The 8727-nt window shown below is 42.3% G+C and overlaps 1 protein-coding gene across 1 annotated transcript in view; it reads right to left on the bottom strand.

The window, feature by feature from the left end:
• The window catches only part of tead1a (TEA domain family member 1a), a 46171-nt gene extending 37825 nt beyond the window's left edge, over positions 1-8346 (bottom strand). Inside the window, exon 1 of the mRNA XM_058645081.1 lies at positions 8049-8346. The gene's annotated coding sequence lies outside the window, so the exon portion shown is untranslated. The remainder of the gene's footprint in view (positions 1-8048) is intronic.
• Between the last annotated feature and the right edge of the window lie 381 nt (positions 8347-8727).

The following is an 8727-nucleotide window of genomic DNA, read 5'->3' as shown; positions in this document are numbered from 1 at the left end:
ATGGTAATAATCATCGCTGCACTGATAAAACCTTGCATGCGTAACTCAAATGTTTAAATTAAACATCTTGCGAGTTTTCCACACCGTGGTTACCGACAGCGGTTACCATGGTGATTAAATCAATTTTAATTTTGATTTTACCGCGACACCGCTAAGCGTTACATCCATGGACTTAATTTCTACTACTTTACAGTGTAAACAATATTATATTGTTATTTTATGACTACACTTTTTATGATTTTATAATATTCACTATAATGGATTTATGTTATATTCTTTTAAACTTTGCACCAAAAAACAAAACAAAAATAGACCTGTGAGTAGCAGCCCTTGCAATTTGATATTTTTTTTTACAATTTTCATTTCTATTTCTTACTAATTTCATGTCAAAATTTTACACAAATTTTCGATAATTGAAGTGAACCTTAAGCAACTGGGATTTTACCGTGGGTTTTTTTTACCGTTACATCCCTAATTTTAAATTTCATGGACTTAATTTCTACCCCCTGTTATTTTACAGTGTAAACTAATGTTATATTAGAGCTGAACAATTTTGGGGGCAAAATATCCAACAACCACTTGTCCTTCTGACACTGTGACTTATTATGATTTTCCTTTCTATTTTTTTTCCTAATTTCATGTCGAAATTTGACAAGAAATTTTCAGCATTTCCTCACGAGTCAAGTTCTGTGATTTCAAGTTTGTCTTAAATGCGAGTTAAGGCTTCGGGAACGATTTCGTACAAAAATGTAGTTGCGATTTCTCTGAAATGTTCTGATGGATTAATCAACAGATTAACTGGAAATGAATGAGACATGAGAATGGTAGCACTGGTGAACACATTCTTGTCCGATTTAAAATAAATTCTCTGGTTTCCGAAAGGATGCGTCGTGCTCCAAACACCCGAGTCCAGAACTGCTATCAGAGAGCGACAGAACAAACAAGCGAGCAATCAACGTCCGTCGAAAACAAAAACACAAGACAGCAGTGAAACATGTTTCCACTGTCGCAGTATCAGCTGCTCTCAGCTCTGCCCTGGTCACCGCGTCACTTCCTCAGAACCAGGAACATAAGCAGGAAGTAGTAGAAATCTAGACTTCCTGTTCACTTCCTGCCCAGATCAGGAAGCATGAGGCTGATTCAGACTTCCCTTGAAGAGTCAGGCAGTCTCGCCCTTTTCACTGCTCAGTGATTGAAGTTCAGACCACACTAACAAAATATTATAGTGACCATAGTGATTTAACCTGAGGATTTGAAGAGACCAAGAGACTAGTCCACTATATGTCCTACCTTAGTCTTGGTACAAGCCTGGTGTTGGTCTTGATTTGATCCCAACAGGCCATAGTCTTGATAGAGGTTGTCATAACTTGGTCTCACCCTACCTTGGTCTTGATCTAATCCTGCCTTGGTCTTAGTCTCACCCTGCCTTGGTCTTTATCTTTGTCATAACTTGGTCTGACTCTGCCTTGGTCTTTGTATAAGCCTGGTTTTGGTCTCATCCTGCCTTGGTCTTGGTACAAGCCTGGTCTTGGTCTCACCCTGCCTTTGTCTTGATCTCATCCTGCCTTGGTCTTTATCTTTGTCATAACTTGGTCTCACCCTGCCTTGGTCTTTGTATAAGCCTGGTTTTGGTCTCATCCTGCCTTGGTCTTGGTCTCACCCTGCCTTGGTCTTTGTATAAGCCTGGTTTTGGTCTCATCCTGCCTTGGTCTTGGTCTCACCCTGCCTTTGTCTTGATCTTTGTCGTAACTTGGTCTCACCTTGCCTTGGTCTTGGTATCAGTCTGGTGTTGGTCTTGATCTTGGTCAAGTCCGATATTGGTCTTGGTCTTAACTTGGTCCCACCCTGCCTTGATCTTGGTACAAGTCTATTGTTAGTCTTGGTCTTGGTCTAACCTTGCCTTGGTCTTGATACAAGTCCAATATTGGTCTTGGTCTGAACTTGGTCCCACCCTGCCTCGATCTTTGTACAAGTCTTGCCCTGCCTCGGTCTCGGTATACATCTGGTGTAGGTCTTGCTTGAAAGGTCTTTCTTTTTGTCAGTCCAGACTAAAACATTGGACGTTCTGAAAATACCAGGGCAGTGTGGACATTTCCAGTCACGCAACCATATTCTGACTGTTAGCATATCTGTTAGCATTGAACATTTTCAGCAAACGTTAGTGTTTTTTTAAACTTGGGTCAGCACTTAATATTTTTTATTTCATCAGTCGCCTCCAACTGAACGTTCATTTGAAAGAGGGACCAAAGTAAAAGATCGCACATATCACAACTTTATTGCTGATTGTCCTTTTAGACTTTGTTTCATTTCAAGCACATTAGCGACATGACAATTCACACTGGAGACACAAGAGTGATGAAAAAAACCCACGACAGGACAGACCAACCACTGGCAATGGGAGTGGTTTTAATCGCCTTTAATTAGCTGGTTCACAAATCCTGGACATACCCAGTAATTTCATTGTAAAGTCGGCCTATTCCCACTGGAAAAAACACCACTATAATCCCGGGTTTAACTGGGTCTTTGTATTCAGCATTCACTCATGGGTTTCATGACTCTGGTTCGCATCGTTGGGAACAAAAGACTCAGGTAAACATCTTCTCTATTTATGCTAGCTTGTACCATTTCTGGACATTTGCGACATGCATCGCCGTTAACATCTGCATTAACATCTGCAGCGATCCTTTCATCACTACTTTCAATTATCCTTTCATTCATGCGCATTCATCTTCTGGTCTTAGCATAGCTGTTAGCGTTAGCTGCTGGGTAAAGTTTATAAGGTCTGGGTTCCTGGGTTTAACCCTTTCATGTCCATCGTGATATTCTTTCACTTTCAATATCTGGAAGTCAACCGTTTAGGAATTACAGTACTGAGAAGCTGATGTCACAAACGTGTGACGCACTAGTGAACCTCGTCTGTGATTGGACCGTCGTTCCGCTGAAGTCCTGATGTTCTACCGTAATGACAAGTATATGGGCGCAACGCTCTATTTCTCTGCTCTCCTGTAGTTTTTTTATATTCTAGACATCACAAACAGTAACAGAAGGATTAAACATCCTGTGTATACACTCTCATTTTAGCATGATATAGTCTGGACAAAAAAATAATACCTAATAAAACCAGATTTACTCTGCATTGAACGTGGGTTTTAATCAGCTTCAGCTCTGATCATCAGCTGGAACGTGAGACTGTGGTAACAGGGTTCTCACACCTTCAAACTCAAGGACTTTCCAGGACCAATTCCCTCGAATTTAAGGACTGAATGTGCTGACACAGCTTAAGATGGGAAGACAACTTCGAGCATCTTCGTCCAAAACTTGTGTTAATTGCCTTTTTAGCAGCGTCACCCGGGTTTAAACACCCTGGGCCTTGGGCACTAATTTTAGTGTGAAAGAGGCCTGAGTGTGGACACACGAGAGAGAGAGAGACGGGGGGGAGACAGAGGGGAGTCGAGCCCAGTCAGACAAGCCTGTACAGGCTCCACTCGCCTCCTGCAGCCACGGAGCGACAGTGCTCCCCCTTCCAACTCCACCCTACCCCACCCAGGGGGACGCCTATTGTTCCCCCATCACCTAAACAAAGCCTTCTCCACCTCACCCCAAAACACCCACCCTTTCTCCCCCTAAGCACCCCCCCCCCCCCCCCCCACACACACACACGCTCAGCATTGTTGCTCTTAATAAAAACCGGCTCCACTTCCTGAAATTTCACACACACACACACACACACGCACACGCACACACACACACACATACAGACACACGCACACACACGCACACACACACATACAGACACACGCACACACACGCACGCACACGCACACACACGCACACACACACACACCGGCTCCCTTCAAATCCGTGAAAACAAAAAACATGCGACAGGTTTAAAAACAGCAACAGGTGGAAAATCAACACTTTTTTTTGCAAAACTGCGGGAGATGAAATAATCTGGTGAGAAAGAGAAGAAAGAGAAAGTGAGGTCTTTACTTTACTACAGTTTCACTGCGTCACCTGTTGATTCAGCGCTGTAGCGGCGCACAGACACCACTCGTGCAACAGCTACATTCAAATTGAGCAAAACATCTGTCGACGTGTCACGTCATTTCACGCCAGGCGGCGGTGGGTGTGTGGGGGGGGGGGGGCAGATTACGCCTCCTAATCCCATCACCATAAAAATCTGTGTGCCGGATTCTCTCAAGAAATGAGACGACAGATGAGGAGGAGAGGAGGAGGAGAGGAGGAGGAGAGGAGGAGGCGGCAGCAGCCCAAACTCCACCATATTGTCACAGCATTGATGAACACATGCGCGTGTTCACACACACACACACTCTCACACACACACACACACACACACACGTACACAGTGGCGGTGACTAAAGCACACAGAGGCCATATGGTGCGTCCTCATCCACCGACGCCTGTTGCTGCCGCAACAATGGGCTCAGCCTGGCCTGGACAGCAAGAGGCACACACACACACACACACACACACACACACACACACACACACACACACACACACACACAGAGAGAGACACACACACACACACCAAATGGTCGTTAGTCAGTCAGTCTGTGTCGCTCAGGCCAGAACAAACGCTTGGATTTGCATTATTCACCTCCCTCCTCCTCCTCCTCCTCCTCCTCCTCCTCCTCTCTCCCGCTTCCATACGCACACACACTTCCCGGTCTCTACAGGTGCACACAACACTCAAAACAGATGTCAACGGACTGGAGAGAGAGGGAGAGACACAGGGAGAAGGAAGGAGTGGAGGAGGGGAGGAACTGTGTGTGTGTGTGTGTGTGTGTGTGGTGGTGGGGGGGGGGGGGGGGGGGTGCTCTGTTTACCCAGAGTGAGTAGCAAAGCTTTGTACACTCACCAGCCGACACACACACACATTCATTTGACCAGCCTCATCACTAACCCTTAACCATAACCAGTTCATGACTAACCCTAACCTTTAACTTTAACCTGTCCACAGATTAGGACCAGGTTTTGCAGGGTCTGCACTGAGGACTACTGGTCTTGACGAGGTCAAAAAGTATTTGTGCTTTTAAAATACAGGAAATTGTACTCGCTAAACTCGGATTAGACATCGCAATTTTTTTTTATGTTCAATCGACTCAAAGAAGTGGACGACGCCTAACGCTACGGCGGGGAAAGGTGACATTTCGCCACCTAGTGTAGTGGAGGTGATTCACTGAATAAACAAGAACAGTAGCCTTTTTTTTACCTTATTTTAGACGCAATTTGATCATTAAAACACGACTTCTGCGCCACTTTCTGCCCTAAAAATCTACTACGTCAGATTAAATGGTGACATCACACGGCAGAATCTCATAAATGCACCAACTTTCATAAAGTCCTTCAAATATGTTACCGTTTTCATCCTGTTTTAGTGAGTCACACACACACACACACACACACACACAGATGACGATAAAGTGTGTGTGTGTGTGTGTGTGGTCATTAATCATTTCATCTCAGCCTAAAGGAGGAAACATGCAGTTGTGGTTTTGTTTGGTCAAAGGAAAAAAACTTAAATGTGTGAGGACAGTGGAGACAAATCACGACCACGCTCGTCTCACTTATTATTACTCAACATCTTTCAGCCGTTAAAAGCCAACAAAATGACCCACAAACGTCCATAAAAAACCTGAACGCCGTCGTTTTCTCTACAATTATTATTATTTATATATATATATATTATAATATACATTATAATATTATTATGTGGTTTTTGGTCCGAGTCGCCCTCTGTATCTCATGTTATAAAAAAGGAGTGGCCCTTTAATCATGACACACACACACACACACACATAACTATAGAAGACCATGTGTGGGATATTATAGGATGGCGACATTACAGAGGTAAAAATAGGAAGAAAGTGGAAAGTGGGGAAGTCGCCAAAAGAACCACAAATCGGACGTTTTTCCATGTGAAAGAGGCGTAAAATAAAAGATTTAATCCATTAACGGTGTGTGTGCAGTTATAAATGACTCAAATGACAGATTTAAGCCTAGTTTTCATAATTAAATACACAAAATGTGACGTTATGAAGACAATAGCAACGAAAACTGATCTTTTAAATGTATATAATGAATTAAAAGTGAATACAATGACAGATGAAAGCCTTGTTTCATAATTAAATACACAAAATATGAAGTTATGAAGACACGAGCAACTAAAACTGATCTTTTAAATGTATACAGCTTTTGTCACAAAAAATAAACAAATATGGCGTTAGGATGTAAATAAGAACTAAAATGGACACTTTAAATGTATATAATGGTCATTAAAAGTGAATAAAATGACAAATTTAAATAAAATGTCGCATTATTAGCTCTATTTACTTAAATACATGAACATGTGGAACATAAAGAGGAAAATGAGGGAAAGCAGGAAGTCAAGAAGTGGCCTAAAATTATTAATGGAAACAAAAAATAATAAAATAACAAATGTGTACAATATTTTTGACACACACACACACATATGTATATATATATATATACATATATACATATACATAAGTCCACGTTTGCAATGTAAGTAGAAACGTAGGATATCACAGAGAACATAGAACTGGTACTTTAAAATCAGAAACCTCTGGGTCGGGGCCCCACGAATGGGTCATTGGCGATTTTTTTGGGGTCACCAACATTTTTTTCCATTAATTTCTCTGTTTATATTTAAAATAACGTGAATAAAATGAAATATTAATGAATTCACCAAAACGTTTTACTATTCAAAATGATTTAAAAAGGAAGCGATCTGTTAGACACTAACAAAATGGCAACTTTAAAACCATATTTTGTAGAAACTGGGAGACATAAGGAAGTATTCCATCGTAAACTAAAGCGATCATTTTTAAACGTGCGTACGATGACGTTTCAGTCGTTATAAATCAATGAAAGGCGAATTTAAACCATATTTTCATCAATAAATAAACCCAACATGTGGGAGATTAAAGAGGACGTCACCAGCAATGAAAACAAAGACTAAAATTGTAGATTTAAGGCTCGTTTTCACAATTCACAAAGTGGACATTTTAAACTTCTAAAGAATATATATAAATATACATATATATATGGGGTTAACATTCATCAGAAATATATGTTTATAGTGTATTAAACGTGGACATAAATGACAGATTTAGCCTTGTTTTCTTATAATTAAAAGACACAATATGACATTATGAAGACACTAACAACTAAAACTGATATTTTAAATGAATATAGTGACGTACAATTAATTAGAAATGAGATTTAGGCCTCGGTTTCACGAGTAAAGATAAAACATATTTCATCAGCACATCACTAATAACTAAACTGATATTTTAAATGTATATAATGGTGTAAACACAAGTGATTTAAATGACTTGTTTTCACGAGTAAAGAAAGAAAAATATGAAGTCAGGACATAAATTGGCAGACAAATCGCAGACAAATGAAATGACAGATTCTTAGGCCTTGTTATGATGGATTTCTTCACTAAAGGGGCAGCTGTGTGTGCGCGTGCGTGTGCGTGTGCGTGTGTGTGTGTGTCATGTTCTCAGTCTGTGGCCTGTGAGTGAGGCCTGGAGAGAAGAGAGGAAGAGGAGGAGGAGGAGGAGGAGGAGGAAAAACCCGCCGATGCAACAAGTCCTCCATTCACTGGCAGCAGCTTTGTTAAAGCTCAACATTCATGTTTTCATCCGCCTCCCCCGTCTATTTTGAACGCCTTCCATGAGTGTGTGACAGGGTGAGTGTTTGTTGTGTGAGTGGCAGTGAAGTGAGAGAGAGAATGAAATGAAAGTGAGGATCGAACGCGGTGAAAATCCGCTTCTTCTTCTTCTTCTTCTTCTTCTTCTTCTTGTTGTTGGACTTGTTTGTGATCCACGGACGCCGCGACAGCAGCAGCGGCTACAGTGACACCAGTGCTGGCTGTCAGTGCACGCGTGAAACAACCACCACCACAACAACAACAACAACAACAACAACGAGAAACAACAAGAAACACAGAGAGAGAGAGAGAGAGAGAGGAGTGACTCCTCCGTGGAACTTACCTCGCTGCTTCGTGCGCCTCTTTATTAAATGGATTAATTCCCACACTTTTCCTCCCACGAATCCACGTGTTTTTTTTCCTGCGAAGCCGCCGCCGCAAACTCCAGCACGCGCCTGTCGTGTTTGGAGTATTTTCTTTTTTTTCCCTCCTCGTCACGCGCTCAGTGCGTTAAATGCGCCGCAGTCTCTCCAAGGATGCGAAGTATGCGTGGAATGAAGAGCAGGAATGAAATGAACGCAGTGGACTGAGCCGAGCGGGGCGGGGCGGGGCTGACAGAGAGAGAGAGAGAGAGACACAGAGACACAGAGAGAGAGAGAGAGAGAGAGAGAGAGAGAGAGGGGCTGGCGTCACCGTGGATGAAACTCACACACACACACACACACACACACACACAGAGAGAGGAGGGGGAGGGTCTGGACTGTATGCGCTGCATTTAACAACAAAAGAGAAGAGAGACCAAACTCTATTCACACAGAGAGAGAGATAAAACGGTGTGTGTGTGCGTGCGCGCGTGTGTGTGTGTGAGGAGCAGCTGGCAGCGAATCAAATAAAAGTTTACGCAGAATCTACAGTGACAAAGGCTTTGTTTCACACACACAGTTACAACTTTTACAGCTGCACTTCAGCACAACACTTACTACACACACACACACACACACACAACATAAGAATATAAGTGT

This window comes from Solea solea, chromosome 12, assembly GCF_958295425.1.
Source record: "Solea solea chromosome 12, fSolSol10.1, whole genome shotgun sequence".
NCBI classification, from domain to species: Eukaryota; Metazoa; Chordata; class Actinopteri; order Pleuronectiformes; family Soleidae; genus Solea; species Solea solea.
Note: the sequence above shows the minus strand (reverse complement) of the source record. Positions and strands in the feature narration are given on the sequence as shown.